We start from the raw sequence: 23810 nt of genomic DNA, 5'->3' as shown, positions 1-23810 counted from the left end.
TGGAAAATTAAATGAACATAGAAGACAAAATAGAAAAAGCACAGCACAGGGAGAGTCTCTTGGGCTTGTGGTGCCTTTGCAGAATATGATGTCAAATTAAACTCACGTTACCCATAAAAAAATATTTCCCCACCCATGGAAGTTTTCATGTTTTATTGTTTTACAATACTGAATCACAATTGATTTAATTTGGAAACGAGAAAAATCACAGATGCTGCATATCCAAGCATTTGGCTTTTTTTTGACATGGATCAACAGAAAAGACTCTTTCATTTCAAAGTGAAAAAGAAATTCTACAAATTGGTCTAAATTTATTACAATTATTAAATACAAAATAATTGATTTCATAAGTATTCACCCCCTTCACGTCAGTATTTAGTAGCTGAATCTTTGGCAGCAAATACAGCCTTGAGTCTGTGTGGATAGGTCTCTAATAGTTTTGCACATCTGGACACTGCAATGATTCTCCATTCTTCTTTACAAAACTGATCAAGCTCTGTCAGATTGCCAAGGGGATTGTGAGTGAAGAGCCTTTTCAAGTCCAACCTCAAATTCTCAATTGGATTGAGGTCTGGTCTCTGACTTGGCCACTCCAGGACATTAACTTTGTTGTTTTTAAGCCATTCCTGTCTAGCTTTGGCTTTGTGTTTGGGGTTATTGTCTTGCTGGTAAATAAATTTTCTTCCATGTTGCAGTTCTCTTGCAAACTGCATCAGGTTTTCCTGATTTCCCTGTGTTTTGCTGCATTCATTTTACCCTCTACCTTCACAGGACTTCCAGGGCCTGCTGCAGTGAAGCATCCCCACAGCATGATGCAGCCACCGCCGTGCTTCACGGTAGGGATGGTGTGTTTTTGATGGTGAGGTGTTTGACTTACACCATACACAGCATTTAGTCTGATGGCCAAAAAGCTCAATTTTGGTTTCATCAGACCATACAACCTTCTTCCAGCTGTCTTCAGAGTCTCATACATGCCTTCTGGCAAACTCTTGCCAAGACTTCACATGAGTTTTTTCCCCCAACAGTGGCTTTCTCTTTACCACTCTCCCATAAATCTGCAACTGGTGAAGCACACGGGCAACAAGTGTTGTTGTATGTGCAGTCTCTCCCATCTCAGCCCCTGAAACTTATAACTCCTCTAGAGTTGTCAAAGGTCTCTTGGTAGCCTCCCTCCCTCATCCTCTTGCACTGTCACTCATTTTTTGAGGATGACCTGCTCTAGGCAGATTTATAGCTGTGCCATTTTCTTTCCATTTCTTGACAATTGACTTACCTACACTCCAAGCTACTCAGTGACTTGGAAATTTTCTTGTATCCATCTCCTAACTTGCACTTTTCAATAACCTTTTCACATAGTTGTTTGGAGTGTTCTTTTGTCTTCATGGTGTAGGTTTTGCCAGGACACTGACTCACCAGCAACTGGACCTTCCAGATACAGGTATTTTTTACTACAATCAATTGAAACACCTTGACTGCACACAGATGGTCTCCATTTAACTAAATATGTGACTTGTAAAACCAATTGGCTACACCAGTGATGATTTGGTGTGCCATATTAAAGGGGTGAATACTTATGCAATCAATTATTTTCTGTTTGATATTTATAATTAACTTAGATCACTTTGTAGAGATTTGTTTTCACTTTGATATGAAAGAGTCTTTTTTCTGTTGATCAGTGTCAAAGAAAGCCAAATTAACTCCACTGAGATCCAATGTTGTAAAACAATAAAACATTAAAACTTCCAAGGGGGTGAATACCTTTTATAGGCACTGTATTTATCTGCACATCATCTACATCCATCCATTTCCTGCTTTATTGAACTGAATTGACTTTATTTCTTATCCTTCACATACATGAAGAGTAAAAATCTTTGTTATGTCTCCATCTGAATGTGCCATGTGCAATCATAGTAATTTATAATAAATAGAACAGTCAATGTAATATAGAGTACACTCAAATCAGTGTGAGTTCATTAAGTCTGATGGCCTAGTGGAAGAAGCCTGTCAGTCCTGGCTTTTATACTACAGTACCACTTCCCGGATGGTAGCAGCTGGAATAGATTGTGGTTGGGATGACTTGGGTCCTCAATGATCCTACGGGCCCTTTTTACACACCTGTCCTTGTATATATCCTGAATCATGGGAAGCTCACAATTACAGATACACTGGGCTGCCCGCACCAGTCTCCGCAGAATCCTGCGATTAAGGGAGGTAAGGTCCCATACCAGGCAGTGATGAAGCCAGTCAGAATGCCCTCAATTGTGCCCCTGTAGAAAGTTCTGAGGATTTGGGGGCTCATACCGAATTTTCTCAACTGTCTGAGATGAAAGAGATACTGTTTCTCACCACACAGCTGGTGTGTACAGACCACGTGAGGTCCTTGGTGATGTGGATACCGAGGAACTTGAAGCTGTTTACCCTCTCAACCCCAGATCCATTGATGTCAATGGGGGCTAGCCCGTCTCCATTCCTCCTGTAGTCCACAACCAGCACCTTTGTTTTTGCGACATTGAGGGAGAGGATGTTTTCTTGACTGCACTGTGTCAGAGAGATGACTTCTTCCCTGTAGGCTACCTTGTTATTGTTTGAGATAAGGCCAATCAATGTAGTGTCATCGGCAAATTTAATTATCAGATTGGAGCTGTGGGTGGCAGTACAGACATGGGTATACAGGGAGTTAAGGAGGTGACTTAGTACGCGGCCCTGAGAGGCTCCTGTGTTGAGATTCAGAGATTCAGAGTCAGATGCTTGTTCATCTGCACTTTCCACCATCAGTTGTGACACATTCCAAGCACCTACCAGTATCTATGTTAAAACGTATCCTGTAGTCTCCTTTAAACTTTCCCCTTTTCACTTTAAAACTACATCCTCTGGTATTTAAGCTCTCTACCCTGGGAGAAAGACTCTGACTATTTACCTTACATAACATATCTTCATTTAACCTAGAGAAAATAATCCAAACTTTTCCTCCTTGCTTTACATCTAATATACTCCAATGCAGAAGACCATAAAAGATAGGAATGGTATTAGGCCATTTGGCCCATCAAGTCTGCTCCAACATTCATTCATGGCTGATCGTTTCTTCCCCTCCTCAGCCCCACTCCCTGGCTTTCTCCCCGTGATTTTTGATGCCATGACCAATTAAGAACCTATCGAGCTCTGCCTCAAGTGCACCCAGTGACCTGACCTACACAGCTGCAAGTGGTAATAAATTCCACAGATTTACCATCCTTTGGCTAAAGAAATTTCTCCACGTCTCTTTTTTTAAATGGACTCCCCTCTATCCTGAGGCTGTGCCCTCTTGTCCTAGACTCCCCCACCATCCTTTCCACATCCAGTCTGTCTAGGTCATTTCAACATTCAAAAGGTTTCAGTAAGATTCCCCCTCATCTTTCTAAGTTCCAGCAAGTAGAGACACAGAGCCATCAAACGTTTCTCGTTTGATAACCCTTTCATTCTTGGAGTCATCCAGGTTGCAGATGCTGGAATGCAGAGCACCAAACCATCTGCTGGAGGAACTCAATGGTTCAGGTAGCATCTTTGGAGAGAAATGTTTTGTGTTGGGTTCATTACCTGGACCAGGTGAAAGGTCTTAAAATGAAACATTAAGTATTCTGGTAAACCTGTTCTGCACACTTTCCAAATCCTTCACATCCCTGATGTATGGGGTGACTAGAACTGTGCACAATACTCCAAAAGCAGCCTAACTGAAGTTTCATACAGCTGCTTCTTGACTCTTATACTCATTGCCCTGACAGATGAAAGCAAGCATGCTTATTTTACCAACCTCACTGCTTGCCATAGAATCAGAGAAAAATACAGCACAGAAGTAGGTCCTTCGACCCATCTAGTCTATGCCGAACTAATTAAACTGCCTTCTGCTATTGATACAAAGATGGAAATAGCCGATCAGGTGGAATCTGTGGAAAGAGGACCTGGCCTTAGTGTGTAGTTGGACCCAGGGTTGGGGCCAGAATGCCTGGGCCAGGAATGTGGGTAGGATCGTGGCCAGGCCCAGGCTCACACACCCTTTAAACTCACCAGATTCACTGGAAAACTTATGATACTGCTATGGAACATGTGAAAATAAAATGAAATATAACCTTAGGACCCAGGTCAGACCCTACTCGGAGTACTGTGCTCAGTTCTGGTCGCCTCACTACAGGAAGGATGTGGAGGCCATTGAAAGGGTGCAGAGGAGATTTACAAGGATGTTGCCTGGCTTGGGGAGCATGCCTTATGAGAACAGTTTGAGTGAACTTGGCCTTTTCTCTTTGGAGTAACAGAGGATGAGAGGTGACGTAATAGAGGTGTATAAGATGATGAGAGTCATTGATTGTGTGGTTAGTCAGAGGCTTTTTCCCAGGACTAAAATGTTTGCCACAAGAGGATACAGGTTTAAGGTGCTGGGGAGTAGGTACAGAGTAGATGTCAGGGGTAAGTTTTTAACTCAGAGTGGTGAGTGCGTGGAATGGGCTGTCGGCAATGGTGGTGAGGACGGATATGATAGGGTCTTTTAAAAGACTTTTGGATAGGTACATGGAGCTTAGAAAAATAGAGGGCAATAGTTCAGCCTAGTAATTTCTAAGGTTCGGCACAACTTTGTGAGCTGAAGGGCCTGTATTGTGCTATAGGTTTTCTATGCTTCTATGTTTGATTGTAGTAACATCTTATAGTTAACTGAGGAAGCCTTTTTGTCCAGCACTTTCAATGTCCCAAGTTTGGTTGATTATTCGAGTTACACTGTATGTTTCCTCGTTCAAAGTTCTCCCACTATGAAACCATGTCTACCCTTTCATACACACTTATGATTAGCTTGTGTTTAATAAGGTCATCCATCATTGTTCTGAACTCCAAAGAATACAGCCACAGCCTGTTTAGCCTCTCTTGGAAGGACAACATTCACATTCCAGGCCAATCTTCTTTGGACTGTCTCCAATTCTGCCATATTCTCTCTTAGGTGAGGAGATCAAATCTGTGCTCAGTGCTCCAGGTGTGGCTTCACCAACACCCTGTAAAATTGTAACAAAACCTTCCTTCACAAAACTCAAACCCTTATACAATAATGTCTAATATATCATTTGCCTTCTTAATTAGCTGCTGCACCTGCCTGCTAGCTTTTAGTGGTTCGTGCTCTGAAGCACCCAGATCCCTCCGAGCTTCACTCATTTTGCAGGCTCTCGGCATTCTGATAATAATCGGAATTTTTGTTCCTCTAACTAAAGTGCATGATCTCACAGTACTAAACTCATTTTTCACCCAACCACTCAATCTCCAATTGCAGAATTGCAGTGACCTCATAGCAATATGCCCTTCTGCCTATTTACAAGTCACAGCAGACTTGAAAAGCTGAGATTTCACTCCCTCTTCCAGCCATTCATGTCCATAGTAAACATTCATGGACCAAGATCCTGCAGCACCTCACTGGTTACATCCCTCCAGCTGAACAAAACCTAGCTACAGTATTCTATGGTAATCACTTCAATATACTTCCTCTGATTTCTATGAGCTTTTAATGTGTGCCACAAACAAGAGAAAATCTGCAGATTCTGGAAATCCAAGCAACTTATGCAAAATGCTGGAGGAACTCAGCAGGCCAGGCAGCATCAATGGAAAGGAGCAAACAGTCGATGTTTCAGGCCGAGATCCTTCATTAGGACTGGAAAAGAAAGACGAGGGGTCAGAGTAGAGAAGATGGGGGAGAGTGAAGTACCAGATGGTAGGGGATAGGTGAAACTGGGAGAGGGATGGAGGTGGACTAAAGAGCTGGGAAGTCAATTGGTGAAAGAGATACAGGGCTGGAGAAGGGCGAATCTGATAGGAGAGGACTGAAGGTCCTGGAAGAAAGGGAAGGGGGAGGAGCACCAGAGGGAGGTGATGGGCAGGTAAGGAGATAAGGTGAGAGAGGCAATTGGGAATGGTGAAAGGAGTGGGTAATAATCGATATTCAAACATGTACACCTGGATTTTAGAAAGAGTCTTGTCAAGCACCTTTTGGAGATGTAAATGTACTACACCTGTGGGTTCTCTATCAACTCAGATGTTCAGAGAATTTGAGCAAATATGTCAAACATGATCTACTGTTTATAAAACCATGCTGACCTTGAATAGGTTCAGTTTTGTGACATGACTAGTTATTTCCTTTTTGATTATTGACTCTAGCATTTTGCCAGCAACAGATGTTAAATTAATTGGCCAACAGTTCCCCACCTTCTGCCTTTTAGAACAAAGGGATCGCATTTGCTGTTTACCAATCGTCCCAGATTTCATTGCATTTTGATTACCTTCAACCAACAGGCCCACTCACTGTTACTGCAGCCACCTTCTTTAACAGTCCAGGTCTTTGGATCCCTGCAGAAGCAAATGATGGTACAGTAAACAAGATCTGTTATTCTGTATGCTCCTCAAACTCCTAATGAAATACTGCTGCTGTCATGCCTGCTTTGTAATTGCATCAATATGTTGGGCCCATGGTAGATCTTCAGAGATGTTGTACTCAGCAATTTGAAACTGCTCATCCTTTCCTCTGCCAATCCCTCGATGAGGACTGGTGCATGTTCCCTTAATTTCCCCTTCCTGATGTGCCCAATTAATTCCTTGCTGTGTTACGAATGTGCCACAGCTCTGAGGGGCCGAAGGGTGCGGGGTAGCCCCCTCCTTTTTGAGAATCGCAAGATCGCTATTGAGTCAGTTCAGGAGACCCAGGAAATGAGAGAAAGACATGCAGAATCCACAAAGAGTTGGAATGTGTCCTGGCCTCCGAAAGGCGGAGCCATGGATACCGGCTATTGTCTCTTGGAGACGGGATTGTGTATTGAATACTGTACGATGCATCAAAGCCCCCAGGCAATGAACCGAGGGGGGGTTGGTAGAGGGATTGCATCATCCCAACCTGATTGACATCTGAGACCCTGTGAGTCAGGATAAAAGAGGGTCTGTGGGAACAGCACCTCAGACGCACCAGAAGAAATGCTAGCAATCCTGTAATAGCGAAAAACGGTGGGAAGGCCACATGCGTCCTTTTCCATTTGCCCCAGAATTGGTGAGCCTTGACCACGGAAGAACGGTCTTTAGCTAACAATGGGGAAATTATCTCCCAACGACTCTCGAAGGATTGACATCATAAAAGGAATGGGCAAGTTTTACCCATTTTTCTCTCTAACCAAAATGCTGCAGCTTGAATGAACTAAAGTGACTTTTATATTTCCATTGGACAATACATTATCCCCTAGACAACGACAGAGCTATTCCTTATTGATTATTATTATACCTGTGCTTTTAGATTTAGTATTGACGATGTATATTATCTGTATGTTTGCATTGATATTATTTTTGTGTATTGTTATCAATAAATACTGTTAAAAATAGTACCATCAGACTTCAACGGACCTCTCTATCTTTGCTGGTAAGTGACCCAGTTATGGGGTTCATAACAGCTCTTACTGATATTGAGTGTAAGGTTGTTTTTTCGACACCACTTGTGATTGCCTGAATTACTGCCAACAATAGTTGTGTTGCTGGCAAGTTTATAGATACCCTTTGAGTCATGCCTAGCCACACTGTCATGGGTGTAGAGAGGGTAGAGCAGGGGGCTAATCACACATCGTTAAGGTGAGCCGGTGATGATGGTCAGCGAGAATGAGATGCTATTGCTGATCTGCACTGACTATGATGAGCATGTCAAGGATCCAGTTGCAGAGGGAAGTACATGGGCCCAGGTTTTGGAGATGTGGATCACATACAGGCAGATGTGCAGTTTAAATCAGCCTTGTGGTCAGCATAGACATGATGGGTCAAAGGACCTGCCCTCTGCTATACTATTCTATGTTCATGGACCTACATGCTCACTCACATATATATTCACACTTAGAGCCATGAAGTCAAGGAGCTGTACAGCATGGAAACAATCTCTTTGGCTTAACTTGTCCATGCTGACGAACTTGTTTAAATGAGCTAGACTCATATGCCTGTGTTTGACTCATTTTCCTGTAAAGCAGGGGTTCCCAACCAGGTGTCCACAGACCCCTCAGTTAATGGTAGGAGTCAATGGCATAAAAAAAGGTTGGTAACTCTTGCTCTAACCCTTCCCTATAACAAGTGCCTACCTTTTAAATGTCACAATTAAACCTGCTTCTGCCAGTTCTGCTGGCAGCTTATTCCATGGACCAACCATCCTCTCCGTGAAAAAACCCTCTCACATTCAACCTTTGCCCTCTAGGTTTGGACACCCCTACCCTGGGGTACTGTGACCTTCCACTTTATCTATTCCCCTCATGATATTTGAAAAATATGTTTGGCTTCTCTGTCTCCTCGGTCTCCTATGTTCCAGGAAAAAATGTCCCAGACTATGCTGTCTCTCATAACTCAAGCCCTCAAGTCTCATAAGTCTTTATTGCACCTTTTCCCAATTAATGACACCCGTTTTGTAGCAGTCTGATGAGAACGGTACACAGTATTCCAAATGTGGCCTTATCAAGGTTTTGTACATTTGTAACATAATGTCCCAGCTCCTGTACTCAACATCCTCATTGAACCCACACTCACGCTCAAACAAGCACAGACCTGCATTCAGTGCTGACAGTGGGCAAACAGAACTAATTTCACAGAGGCAGGGAGAACCAACAGGAGATGGCAGTGCAGATCAGCTGGTGCAAGTCCTCGATAGCTGTGACCTGACGTTTCATTGCTTGTGGTTTTAGGGCAATGACTTACAATACAGGACATCTTTTACAAGCACTCATATAACAGCGAAACCAGAAGCATTGTTTACACTTAAAGAATTATTGGGGACTGGAATTTTTGAGCTTAACATGACTGCGGGCCGATCGCGTAAATTATTTGAGCAGAGATTTGGAGAGGAGCCTCAAAGGGTCATGGACAAAGCATATTTGAACAGACAAATCCTCGAATAAGCTGCACTAGTCCCCTTAAGTCTGACTCAGTAAGATCATGGCTGATCTGTCTAACCTCAAAGCACGTATGTTCTAGACCAAGTGCTGGTACATGAGTTAGTATACACAACCCTGTGATTTCTGTGATTCCATGGTTTGCTCATCCCTCCCCATCCCCTAGCACTTACCCCTCTTCCTTCAGAGATCTCCTTTAGCAGCACAACTCCACACTGCTAAAAGCCAGCAATCTTCTACAAACTTCTGCAGATGTACTGTTGAAGGTAGCCTGACTCGTAGCATCAAGAACAGTGACTTCCTTTTGATCATATGGTTCCTGAACCAACCGGCACAGTGCTTCTCCCTGTATATGCTGCCTGGCCTGCTGCGTTCCACCAGCATTTTGTGTGTTGCTTGAATTTCCAGCATCTGCAGATTTCCTCGTGTTTGCCTATGACCACTTTGCTCACTTTGAACTAAAATGGACTCAGTGTCATTTTTATTTGTTCTGTTTCTGTTCTTCCTTGTAAACATTGATTAATTCAGATTTTATTCATGTTTTTCTTTTGAATGTTGGATCTCTAATGCTGTGTGGTGTGATGCTACAGCAAGTAAGCTTTACATTGAATCTATTTATACGTGTGCTTGTGCATCCAACAATAAACTCAACTTTGAATTTCTTTCACCTTCCACCTCAGCCCTGGTGCTGGGTCTCAGCCCGAAATGTCGATTTATATCTTTTGCCACAGATGCTGCCTGACCCACTGTTCTTCCAGTATTCTGCTTGTCATTCCACGTTCCAGGATCTGCGGTCTCTTGTGCTTTCTCAGTGTAGATGGGTACAATAGGTGTGATAAACTGAAGGGCCTGTTACGTGGTCTGTGGTTCTGTGATTCTGCTCCATATTCCCACCTATCTTCTGTATCCATTTGCTCCAAATCTATCTTAAAAATGCCCGTGAAAAAGTGAGTTCCAGACATTCCCCACCTTTCAAGGAAGAAAGAAAATATTCTAAATGTTAATCCCATTCTGAATTGCCTATAAGAAAAGATATCTTTCTGACACATAGATTATGGAGGGATCTTGGGGTCCAAGTGTGCTGCCCTGTGTAAGCAGCAATATACATGGATAGGGTGATAAAGAGACTCTCAGCCCAAAATCTCAACTCTTTATTCCTCTCCATAGATGGTGCCTGACTGGGTGAGTTCCTCCAGCATTTTGTATGTGTTACTGTCGTAAAGGAAGTGTATGGCATGTTTTTTTCATTGGTTGTAAAGCTGAGTCGTAGGGTAAAAAAGTCACTTTGCAGCTACATTAAACTTCTGTCGGGGCGATTTTGGAGTGTAGAGTGTAGCTCTGCTTGCCCCACTACAGGAAGGACGTGGGGACTTTGGAGAGGATGCAGATGAGGCTCACCAGATGTTGCCTGGATTAGAGGGTGCTTAAGGAGAGCTTGGACAAACTTGGATTGTTTTCTCTGGAGCATTGGAGGCTAAAGGGAAGCCTGATACAGGTATATAAAATTTTGAGAGATATAGGTAGGGTATGTGGTGCCTTTGTTCCAGGATGTAAGTGTCTAATACTGTCATGATGTGCACTGGCGATATCGGAACCTAAGTGCAAAGGAAATACAGAATCCAAAGTAGAGATGGTAACCAAAGTTTGTTCAAAGGTGGCTCGGCCGGGTGACACCCCAAGATGCAACATTCTCAAAACTAGTACCCTGCAATTATCACTAATCGGGCATCCACTTAAATAATACAAGTAACACGGAAACCCCGAGTCCATAAAAGTAAACTTAACAAGTTTAAACAGAAAGCATTACAATGAGGAAGCCACTCAAGAAAAACACAAGGAACTCTAAATGAAAACAACTATTAACCAATTCAGGTGCTGTGAAAACCTCGGAGCCCAGTGATGTCTGACACTCACCACCCCCCCCCCCCCCCACCCCTCACAGGCCCAAAGAGCTTGTTACAAATACTAGAGGACATAGGTTTATGGTGTGAGGGATAACGTTAAAAGGAGATCTGAAGGGTAATTTTATTTTTCATACAGAGAATGGTGGCTGTCAGGGATGGTGGTGGAAACATATGGCGATGATTGTCCATCATGTCTGATGATGACAGTAAACCCTTGGGGGGAGGAGTTTTTACAATGGAAAAGCCATTACACTGGGGCAGTTCCACTCTCTCGACCTCAGAAGTCCAGGTCCAGTGGATGGACAGGTGTCACAACCTGCGGTCTTCCTTGATTGCAGTGGACGAATATGCCCTTCTCTTTCTATGGAGCATTGCAGTACCACGTTCCTAGCCATTGGATCTCACTGTAGATCTCGTCCAGCTAGTCCACAGGAGCTGACTTCACATTCTAGGACAGGCAAGTCCCTACCTCACTGGGGAACGAGGCCACTGGCTGCACTCTCCTGGTTTACCCCACCAGTCGAAACAGTGTCCGGGGGTGTGGTTGGGGGTTACGAACACAATGGGATTATTTAAATTTGGCATCATGGTCAGGATAGACATGGTGGGCCAAAGGCCCTGACTTTGTTCTGTAGTTTTAGATTCTACTTAAAGGCTTTGTGGGGAAGGACCAAAGACTGGGGTCTCACTGTTACCGGACACTGTGGGGTTGGGACCATGTAATAGCTTCATGGCAGAATTTTTGATTGGATGACTCAATGGAAATAAAGAAAGACTGGAAATGATTGTATTGTATTTCCTGTTTATGTTTCTTACAAATGAAGTATAACTTTTAAGTAACTAAATTGTCTCTCTTTCCTCCAAATTCCAGTGGATACAAGCCCAGCCTGTATGATCTTTTCTTGTAAGACACCCCACCTATTCCAGGTAAGCATCCCGCCTGGACTACTTCCAGCACATTCACTTGCTGTAGTGAGAGTGTGGGGTGGGACCAGAGTGTTCAGAGGGTTAGCACGGGCACAAAAGTGTGAATTGGTGCAATAAACAAGCTGCTGGTGTAACTCAAGGGTCAGGCAGGATATGTGCAGGGAAATGGACAGTCAACGTTTTGGTTTGAGCTTTTCATTCAGTTTTTCTGTGGTGGATTCAAGCGCATCCAGTCCCTACTACTCCAATGCAAATGGTCTTCTGACCAAGATTCAGTTGTTTGCTTCAACTCTGATGGATGCTGCACACACATCAAATGCTCCTTGAAAGATACATTGCAGAAGCTGGGAAACCCACAATTAAAGATTATGATTCTGTCTTGCACAATCTCAGGACCTCACACAGCCTTGGCACTCAATTAAGAGCTCATTAAAGTGCAGTTGCTCCTGTAACACAGGGAGGCACAACAAGCTGTGGGTGGTGTAGTGGTGCAGCTGGTACAGCTGTATCCTCATTGTTCCAGAATTCTGGGTTCAATCCCAACCTCAGGCACAGTAGATTTTTGTGGAGCTTGCACATTTTTCCTGTGACCACATCAGCTTCCCTTGGGTGCTCGGCTTTCCTCCTACATCTCAAATATTTGCAGATGGCTAGGTTATTCATCAGCTCTAAGTTGCCCCGAGTGTGTAAGTGGGCAGTAGGTTCTGGAGGGATTGTATGGGAATTCTGGGAGAATGAACTGAGAGTAGCGTAGGATCAGCTGAATAGTCGCCAGACTGTTTCTGTGTGTTTGACTCCATGACCCAAAGCTCCCATGAAATCTCTACCATCTTTAAATCTTGATTATTAACATTAGATTGTTAATTTTTACATTATTTCCTTTATCTAGGATGCTCAGCATACCTCTCTGTCATCAGTCACTCTTAGTAAGTCTAGACTACTCTAGAAGAGCTGGAAACCTGCTTTGTTCCTTCTCAGGAAAGCCTCATTTACTCAGGAACATCACATATTTTCCCTTACATAGTGGATGGTAATTGTTTTATTATTGTTAGATGTACAAAGGTACTATAAAAAGCTTTGTTTTGCATGCCATCTGTACAGATTATTTCACAACATCAGTTCTTTGAGAGGAAAGCAATGCAGAATAGAGTGTTTTGGTTACAGGGAAAGTGCCATGCCAACAGGCAATAAGGTTCAGGGCCATAGTGAAATATATTGGGAGATCGTCTTATCATACAAAAGGTTTATTCAACAGTATTAACGGGATACAAGCTGTCCTTGAGTCTGCCGCTATGTGCTTTCAGGTATCTGCTTCTTCTGCCGATGGGAGGGGAAGAAGAGAAAAGACAGAACAGACTGGTAAGTGGTAAACAGATGATATTGTTCATTGCATTACTGAGGCACCGAGAGGTATTGAGAGTCCATACAGTCCTTGACTTGTTTTTGGGATATGCTGAGCTGTGACCACAATTCTTCGCAGTTGTTTTACAGTCTGAGAGAGAGAACAGTTACCACGATGCATCTGGATAGGATGCATTCTATGCTGCAGTTGACGATAATTATTTACAAAGATAAGCCATATTTCTTTATTCTCCTGAGGAATTAGGGTTACTGGTGTGCTTTCTCGGGTGTGGCATCTATGTGGTTAGAACAGGACAGGCGTTTGGTGACATTCACTCTTTGAAGCTGTCAACCACCTCCACCTCAGTGTCATCATAGACACGAGAATGTGCACTGTTCTCTTCCACTGACCTGTTCTTTAGTTTTGCAGACATTGTGAGAAAGGTTGTTATCATGACACTGTGGCACTAGGCCCTCTATCTCCATCCTGTCCTCCAACTCATTGTTACTTGAAGTGCAGCCCACCACGATGATAAAATTGCAGATGGAGACAGAGCAGAATCTGACCTCTGGATGATGAGTATATAGGAGTCAAGCTGTATATTTCCTTTACATAGAGATTGGCTTTGAGCGTAGAATCTTGTGCCCTAAACATGGTTGATGCCAAATTCAGAGAGATCTTGGGGATCAGTTGCTTGCTCACAGCATGCCAGAGACAGTGAAGTGGGGCAAGATCAACCTTCAGTTTTACCATTCCCCGGAGGCCAGTCATCACCCAAGCTGCCTCGTATTTTGTAACAAGGAGAAAGAGCTTTGTAAGAGCTTTTCACAACATCAGTGACTTTATGTTACCAGAATTTTATTGACAATGTAATAACTGCTGCACTATAGAAAAAGTATTGTCTCACAAGCAAATATTATGCATGCTTGATATTTTAATATTATCAACCAAGACTTAAAGTTAGCAGGGATCCAAGAGAGACAGGTCTAAAGTTATGGGTGTTGTGGGAAGAATGGCTTCAGTTGTGGAGAGTCATTCCAAGGTGCAAATCAACGCCTTCACAGTTGAAAGAAATATAGTCAACTAGGATTTTCAAAATGGAATTTGACAGATGCTGGAAAGAGGAGAACTCACAGAGCTGAGGGCAAAGAGTGGAGAATATGACCAATGAACAACCTTAGCAGAAGTCTTAGAATATAGAACTGTACAGCACCAGATTGGTGATTCTGCTCGTGATAGTGTGCAGAACTAATTAAACCAAAGATTTCTAATTAATCTAATCCCTCTCCCCTGCATATTGGCTATTTTTATAAGACCATAAGATATGGGAACAGAACCAGACCATTTAGCCCATCTAGTCTGCACCATTTCTTCAAGGCTGATCCATCTTTCCTCTCATCCCCAATCTCCTGCCTTCTTCCTGTATCCCTTCATGCACTGATCAGTCAAGAACCTATCAACCTCTGCCTCAAGTATACATAAAGACTTGGCCTCCACAGCTGCCTGTGGGAAAGAATGCCACAGACTCACCATTCTTCAGCTAAAGAAGTCTCCATTCGAAATTGACAGCTCACTATTCTGAGGCTGTATCCTCTGGTCATAGATTCTATCAAGACCTTTCACCATTCAATAGTTTTCAGAGAGGTCACTCCTTATTCTTCTGAATTCTGGTGAATACAGGCCCAGAGCCATCAAGTGCTCTTTATACGACAAGCCATTCAATCCAGGAATCATTTTTGTGAACCTCCTTTGAATTCTCTCCAGTTTCATCATATCTTTTCTAAGATAAAAGGTCCAAAACTGCCCAAGTAAAGCCTCAGCAGTGCTTTATAAAGTCTCAATATTACACCCTTGCTATTATATTCTAGTCCTCTGATTTGAATGCTAGCATTTCATTTGCCTTCTTCACCACAGACTCAACCTGCAAGTTAACCTTTAGGGAGGCCTGCACATGGACCTGCAAATCTCTGTGTACCTGTTTTTTTTTTAAATTTCTCTCCATTTAGAAAATAGTCAACCCTTTTATTTCTGCTATCAAAGTGCAAGACCATACACTTCCTGACACTGTATTCCATCTGCCACTTCTTTGCCCATTCTCCTCATCTGTCTAAATCCTCTGTAGCCTCTCTATTTCCTCAATACTACCTGCCCCTCCAGCAATATTCATATCATCTTCAAACTTTGCAACAACACCATCAATTCCATCATCCAAATCATTGACATATAACATGAAAAGATTCGGTCCCGACACAGACCCCTGTGGAACACCACTAGTTACTGGCAGCCAACCAGAAAAGGGTGCCTCCTGCCAATCAGCCATTGCTTTATCCATTCTAGAATCTTTCCTGTAATACCATGGGCTTGTAACTTGTTAAGCAGCTTGAAGCACGTTATCAAAGGCCTTCTGAAAATCCAAGTACACAACATCAACCAATTCTCCTTTGTCTATCCTGCTTATTATTTCTTCAAAGAATTCCAACAGATTTGTCAGGCAAGATTTCCCATGAGGAAACCATGCAGACTATGTCCTATTTTATCACGTGCCTCCAAGTACCCTGAGACTTCATCCTTCAAAGTCGATGCCAACATCTTCTCAAGCATTAAGGTCAGACTAACTGCCCAATAGTTTCCCTTCTTGAAGAGTGAAGTGACATTTGCAATTTTCCAGCCTTCTGAAACCATTCCAGAATCTAGTGATTTTTGAAAGATCATTAGTAATGCCTCCACGATCTCTTCAGTCACCTCTTTCAGAACTTTTGGGTGTACACTACCTTCAGACCTTTCAGTTTACCAAGAATCTTCTCTCTAATTATGGTAACTTCTCACGCTTCAGGACAACTGACACCTGGAAGTTTCACCATGCTGCTAGTGTCTTCCACAGTGAAGACTGATGCAAATTTCTTATTCAGCTCATCCGCCATTTTCTTGTCCCTCTTTACTACCTCTCCAGCACTGCTTTCCAGCAGTCTAATATCCACTCTTGCCTCTTTTTTTTTACATTTTATATACTGGAAGGAACTTTCAATATCCTCTTTAATATTATTGGCTAGCTTACTTTCATATTCCATCTTTACCTTCTTAATGACTCTTTAGTTGCCTGCTGTTGGTTTTTTAAAACTTCCCAATCCTCCAACTTCCCACTAACTTTTGCTCTATTATGTGCCCCGTCTTTGGCTTTCATGTTGCCTTTGACTTCTCTTATGGGCCACGGTTGTGTCATCTTGTCTTTAGAACACTTCTTTCTCTTTGGGGTGTACATATCTGTGCCTTCCTAATTGCTTCCAGTAATTCCAGCCATTGCTGCCCTGCCGTCATCCCTACCGTTCTTTTCCAGTCAATTCTAGCCATCACCTCTCTTATACCTCTGTTATTCCCTTTACTTCACTGTAATACTGATACATCTAACTTTAGCTTCTCCTTCTCAAACTGCAGGGTGAATTTGATCATATTATGATCACTTGTCCCCAAGACTTATTTTACTTTAAGCTCTTTAATCAATTCCAGTTCATCCAATCTAGAATAGTTGATCCCCTAGTGAGCTCCCAAAAGCCATTTTGTAAGCATTCCCTCACTTGGAATCCAGCACCATCCTGATTTTCTCAGTCTACCTGCAAATTGAAATCCCTCAAGACTATTGTAACATTGCACTTTTGGTATGCATTTTCTATCTCCCATTGTAATTTGTAGACCACATTCTTACTATTGTTTGGAGGCCTGTATACAACTCCCATCAGGGTCATTTTTACCCTTGCAGTTCCTTTGCTCTACCCGCAATGATTCAACACCTTCCAACCCCATGTCTCCTCTTTCTAATGATTTGATTTCATATTTTACCAACTCCATTCTGTGCTACACAAAGAGATTTTGTATACACGCCATTAAAGGAGGCAGTTGCAGTATAAAACTATGGCAAGGCCACATTAAGAATACTGTGTGGAATTCTGGTCGATGCATTTCAGAAATGACATGGTGGCTTTCAGAGAGAATGCAGAAGTTCACATCAGGATGCTGCCTTGATTTGAGGGCATGAAATATAGGGGGAAGCTGGAAAAACTTGAATTGTTTTCCCTGATGTGTCGGAGGCTGAGGGGTGACCTGATAGTAGTTTATAAAATTATGAGAGGATTAGAAAGGGTAGAACTTGAGAAGTTTTTTTCACCCCCCCCCCCAGGGTGGAAATTCAAATACTAGAGCAGGAGGGTGAACCTTTTTGACAGCAAGTGCCCAAATTGGCAATAATCTTCTAAAAAATTCTCACATGCCATGGTAATTTTGATCAGAGATTATCATTGATTAATGAATTGGTAACCATAATTAAGAACTTTTTTTAAGGAAAAAGAATGAATCCTGTTGCTTATTAGCATGTAATCATTGTTTAACTGTGAATAAAAGTGTAACAGTTAGATTGAAATAAATAAAGCATTTTAGAAAACCTGCTCAAGAGCTAACAATAATCTTTTAAAAAAACAATTGAATATTCATGAAAAGTGAATATTCATAGTTGCTAAACTACATAGAATATTTACAGTTATTATCACTGAATATCTTATATTTACTTGCAAGTGACAGAAAGAAAAATATAAACAGAGCGAAGCCAATGCCAACTGATCCAACTGTTCACTATCCAAACATTGATACAAATGCTAAATGTACAAGGATTTCAAACCATACCATCCAACTTCATGTGTTCTAGCAATGATCCAGCCAGCGCCAAGCCAGCAGGGGATATTTTGTTGTGAAAATATCTCACTGCTCTCGGATTGTAAATAGTCATCTGCTGCTTCATTTGGCAGTAAAGTTATGTATCCTTTTATTACGGTTCGGGTTTAACGAATCGAGGGGTGGCTCTGCATTCCCTATAACAACAATATTTTCACTTAAGTGCTTGGGCTCTTATTTGTAGCTACATCACAGGCACACAGCATCAAGCACACAGCATTCACAAGAAACACAAATTAACAACATAAGTTATATGACTGTGTTGGGAAATGAAGGAGCAATTGCTGTTGGCAGTGGTGACAATGTGCTGGGCCAGATTTTCATGAACAATAGGCAGCAGCCTCTTCTGAAAAGTTCAAGTATTTTATTTTTCTGTCCCCATCACTCAGAGAAAAGATTGATGTGAAGTGGCTGGTTGCTCAGAATCTCTCTAATTAGCACAGAAGGCATCCACAAGTTGGCATGTGAACAACTTGCCTGGCACTTCACGGGATGAAGGTAAGAGGACAAGGGTCAGATTACAATGCAGAGTCTTCTGCAAATGAATAGGAGCTTGCTGCCGGCCCCAATGCACTGTGAACACCGCCAATCTCTCTGCAAACACAAAACTCCACGTCAATGGCCGAACTTTAGAAGAGCATCATAAGGACAGCTTAATGTTGTCAGTTCTTAATGTTTGGCATTGGAAAATCAGACTCTTGGTCTGGGAACCTCAGCAAATGGCTCTCCCAGGCACTCCTCATTGGTATGGAGTGTCCAGTGAGAGTACTTGTCAAAGGGTGGCATAGTAGGGCAGTGAGCAGAGCTCCTCTGTCATAGCTCTAACGGCCTGGGTTAGAACCCGACCTCGTGAGGTTTATACATTCTCACATTGGGAACTCTGGTTTCCTCCCACGTCCCAAATATATGCAGCTTGTGCAGTTTGCCATTGTAAGTTGTCCTTAAGTCTTCAGGTAGGTGGTTGCATCTAGAGGTTGTTGGGAATGTGGAGAGAGTAGTGTGAGATTAATATAAATGGGTGGTTGATGGTTAGTGTGCTCCTAATGGGCTGAAGGGCCTGTGTATCTGCAATATGTCTCTAGAAGAGCCGGCAATCATCTTTGTTTCATCTGTAACTGTTCCAGATAGTCAGCTACTCACAAGGAATGTTGTATAGTTTTCTCACGTGACTTCTTGCTTTGAGCATGACAGGTTGTCCGAATATGGGTAAAGCCCAACTCTTACTGAATACCCGTTGACTTTTCTCATCAAGGGCCAAGGAGCTTACAAGGTTCTTTGCAAACAGTACATTGTGTCCTTCTGGACTTGACATCAAGCTTCCCAATGACAGGTATCTGCATCAGAACAAGTGTTTCTGCTTGTCACCAGGTTGTCTGCCTGGTGTCAGTGGTTGCATAACCAGGACTTGTGATATGTGCCAGCCGCTCATATGCCCATCCACTACCTGCTCCCATGGGTTCACATGACCCTAGTCAAGAGAGGCGGCTAAGCAGGTGCTACACCTTGCCCAATGCTGACCTGCAGGCTAGCAGAGTAGAACTCTACACTTCCTTTGGTAGAGATGTATCTCCACCCCACCTCCCTACCTCAATACACCGATCTATAGGGAATACAAACTTTTTCCAGTGTACTTTGATGTGAAAATAACAATAAAGCTCTAAACTATGAACAATAATGGAAGGAAATGTCTTCACCCTACAACTGCCCCATTAACTCTTTTGACTTGGTCTCACTCTATCGCAGATATTCCTCTTGTTCTCTCTGTACCTTCTGCCACCTTGTCTGCAAATTAAAACTACTTCTTGCCCTCCCTTTCTTGGTTCTCATGGAGACTCAAGGACAGAAAGTGAGCAGAGGCCAGTGGGCTTTCTTTAGGCTGGGGAGGAGTGACGGTCGCCTGGGTTAATTGGATCACGCATCCTATCAGTGAGCCGTAAGGAGGTGACCAGAGAAAAGAACAGCATCATATTAATGATAAAATAATAATTATTATTTATCTTGATTCTTCATCCCACTCACTCTGACTCTCCATCTTTGGTCTCCAATGTTATTGCAACAGGGGCAGCATAAGCTCAAAGACTATGCCTCAGAGTCAAAGTGAAGTTCATTGTCAGGTGCACAGGTTCAAGGAATACCTTATGACAGCAGCATCACGGGCATAGAGCATCATATAATCATTGTAGTACAAAGTGGTCTTAGTGACCTAATGGTGAGAGACTTCAGGCTTTTGTAACCGTTGCTCTTTGGTAGATGCAAGAAGGTGTCATGGCCCTGATGGTGGGGATCTTTGACGATGAATGTTGCCTTCTTGAGGCAATGATTCGATATATACTACCAATGGTGGGGAGGGATGTGCCTGGGATGTGTTGGGCTGAGTCCACTATTGACAGTTACAATGTCGAAAAGTCAAAGTTGAGTTTATTGCTTAACGCAGTTACATAGGTCCCCATGGAAGTGTAGTGGTTAGCATGACCCTATTACAACCTATGGTGTTCCAGAGTTTGAAGTTCAATTCCGGTGCCGTCTGTAGGGAATTTATACATTCTGCCTGTAACCGGGTGGGATTCATCCAGGTGCTCCGGTTTCCTCGCACAGTCCGAAGGCGCGTTGGTTCGTAGGATACTTGGTCATTGTAAATTGTCCTGTGGTTAGGCTAGTGATAGATAGGTGTAGCTCATTCACAAGCAAATATATATAAATTAAACACAGCTTTTAGAAGAAAGAACAGAGGAAGTCCACTGCAGTACAAAGTGATCAAAGACCCTGGGATTCAAAACATTCAGATGCTCAACATATCGTCTTGTGTCAGACATGGCCAGTTCTCGTCCTCGTGGCCTCACAATCCAGAGACACAAGTGTCTTCAGATGCTGGAATTTGGAGCAATACACTGGAGGAACGGAATAGATCGGCATCATCTGTGAGAGTCCTGATTCAGGTTTTCAACCAAAGCATCGACAGTTCCTCTCCTCCCAGAGATGCTGCCTCACCCAAGATCCTTCAGCAAACCGCTGGTTGTACATCATACTCAGCTGAGGTGGTCTACAGCCCAATAGCAGGTGTACTGAATTCTCCAGTTCCACCTAACCTGCTCCCCCCCATCCCTTTCTCTCTTCTTTGACCTCCCGGGTCCTGTTACACACACCCTTCTTTCCAAGCTACCCCCAGCCCCCATCTTCCAGTTTCATTCCCCTACACCAACGCGCCTACTTCATCTGGTGGAATCTAGGAATGTTAAGAGAATAAAAATGGGATTAGTGCAAGTCAAGTTACTTTTTATTGTCATTTCGACCATAGCTGCTGGTACAGTACACAGTAAAAACGAGACAATGTTTTTCAAGACTATGGTGCTAAATGAAACAGTACAAAAACAACACTGAACTATGTTAAAACAACACAGAAAAAAAGTACTCTAGACTACAGACCTACCCAGGACTGTATAAAGTGCACAAAACAGTGCAGGCATTACAATAAATAATAAACAAGCCAACGGGCACAGTAGAGGTCAGTAAATTGGTGTCAGTCCAGACTCTGGGTATTGAGGAGTCTGATGGCCTGGGGGAAGAAACTGTTACATAGTCTGGTCGTGAGAGCCCGAATGCTTCGGTGCCTTTTCCCAGATGGCAGGAGGGAGAAGAGTTTGTATGAGGGGTGTGTGGGGTCCTTCATAATGCTGTTTGCTTTGAGGATGCAGCATGTAGTGTAAATGACTGTAATGGCAGGAAGAGAGACCCCGACGATCTTCTCAGCTGACCTCACTATACGCTGCAGGGTCTTGCGATCCGAGATGGTGCAATTTCCGAACCAGGCAGTGATGCAGCTGTTCAGAATTAGTGTTTAGTAGGCAGTTTGGACTCAGTGGGCTGAAGGGCCTGTTTTTATGATGTAGAAACATCTGAAAATAGAGTTAGAAGGACTCTATCTGACACTTGCAATTCATCAAAATCCTTGTCTTTCTACCCCAGCACCCCTTCCTTGGCCTGTCCTCATATCATTAGCTTCTTTAAATATCATGAAACCAGTTCGATCTCTGGTTGGAATCTATTTTTATCTTCTTTAGTGATACAGTGCGGTGTAGGCCTTTCGAGCCACATCGCCCCAACAACCCACGACAAACCTGGTTAACGCTGACCTAATCACGGGACAATTCACCTAGCTGGTACTCCTTTGGGAGGAAACTGGAGCACCCAGGGAAAACCCAGACATTCCGTGGGGAGAACGTACTGAGACTCCTTACAGAATGGCGCCGGAATTGAACTCCGATCTCCGGGACGTCCCAAGCTGCAATAGCATCACACTAACTGTAGAATGAACTGAATGATAGAGCCTCCATTACCTCTGGAAGAGAAATCATCCTCAAGAGACCTCTCCCTCTTCTGAGACTGGGCTGCCTGAGGACAGAATAACTTGGAATAACATTCTCCCAACAACCAGCATGTGAGGCCTCATAAAAATGGCATAGGTTTTAATGAAGTACAGAATGTTCTCAGTTTTTTTTAGATTCAGATTTATTTATCCCATGTACAGTGAAATGCATTGTTTGAGTTAACAACCAACACAACCCAAGTATGTGCTGGTGGGGGGCATGCTGCAAGTGTCACCACACATTCTAGCACCAACATAATGTGCCCACACTGTTCAGCAGATGACACAAGCAACACAACTCCTTTCCTCCCTTGCACCCACTTACCCACCTCCAGCAGGCCCCTTCAAGGCCTCCAATCTCCAGACCCTGGCCCACACATGATATCATTTATCAAGCATCTGACTTCCACCATGGATCTCAACTTCCAGACTCACCAACTTTGGTTTCCAACCTTTGGTATTGACCCCAGGACCTGCCAATCACGAGATTTTGAACTCCAGGCCTGAAACTCTGGACTCTCACAGACCTCTGATCCCAGAACATACCAAGCTGTGGTGTCACTGACCTTCATGCCTCCTGCCTGTACAGATCCTGGGAGTTGCCAGCATGAGGAGGGGGTTATGCCAACCCTCATCTCCAAGGTCTGTCGAACTCTATCTTTGACCACAGGGATTGCTGGTCTTCATCCTCAGCCCCACGCAGACACAACATCCACAATGCTCACTGGCCTTCTATCACATAGCACTTCTACCTGGACTCCATCAACTGGCTCCTCCTACAGTCTCGTCATTTACTGCCCTTGACCTCCAACTCCCCTCAATCCCCATCCGTAAAGCCTTGTTTGTCCCCCAGTTTCCCGCGCTGCACCAAAAACCATCCAAACCAAACTAAAAAACAACTAAGCTACAACCCTGACGGACATTGCAGCTTGGTGCCATCTTGATGCCATTTTGGGAATAAAATTGGTCATATTCATCTGTGCCTCCTGTATGATTAACATTACGTGGTAACTTCGGACATGTTAGCAAGTGTATCAAATATACATTCAGTCACACTTTAGTAGGTACACTTGTACACCTGCTCATTAATGCAAATATCTAATCAGCCAATCATGTGGCTGCAGCTCAATGCATAACAACATGTTCTCATGGTCACGGGGTTCAGTTATTCTTCAGACCAAACAACAGAAATGTGATTTTGGCAGCTTTGATTGAGGAATGATTTTTAGTGCCAGACTGGTGGTTTAAATATCTCAGAAAACACTGAGCTCCTTGGCTTCCATGATTAATAGTGTTTAGAGTTTTCAAAGAATGGTGCATAAAACCCCCCAGAAAACATACAGAGAGCAGCAATTCTTAGGGGGAAATGCCTTGTTAATGACAGAGGTCAGAGGAGAATGGCCAGACCAGTTCAAGCTGACCGGAAGATGAAAGTAACTCAAACAACTGTGCATTTATGTGCAGAGGAGTATCTCTGAATGCACAATGCAGCAAATCTTGAAGTACAGCAGCAGAAGACCAAGAACATACACTCAGTAGCCACTTTATTAGGTAAAGGAGATACGTAATGAAGTGGCCATTGAAGGTACAAGTTCCTAAAGGCACAATGGACTGCAGATGCTGGAGTTAAAAACAACACACAAAAAGCT

General features: G+C 43.1%; 1 long non-coding RNA gene across 2 annotated transcripts in view; it reads left to right on the top strand.

Moving 5' to 3' along the window:
* The window catches only part of LOC132401024 (uncharacterized), a 132888-nt gene that overhangs the window by 96273 nt on the left and 12805 nt on the right, over positions 1–23810 (top strand). Inside the window, exons 1-4 of one of the 2 annotated variants that reach the window (XR_009514455.1) lie at positions 10185–10401; positions 11682–11737; positions 13042–13096; positions 18188–18296. This is a non-coding gene — a long non-coding RNA (uncharacterized LOC132401024). Of the gene's footprint in view, positions 1–10184; positions 10402–11681; positions 11738–13041; positions 13097–18187; positions 18297–23810 lie in introns of those variants that run through there. The other variant, XR_009514456.1, reaches the window with a different exon arrangement.

Source organism: Hypanus sabinus, chromosome 10 (assembly GCF_030144855.1).
Source record: "Hypanus sabinus isolate sHypSab1 chromosome 10, sHypSab1.hap1, whole genome shotgun sequence".
Lineage (NCBI taxonomy): Eukaryota > Metazoa > Chordata > Chondrichthyes > Myliobatiformes > Dasyatidae > Hypanus > Hypanus sabinus.
This window is presented reverse-complemented; position numbering and strand designations above follow the sequence as displayed.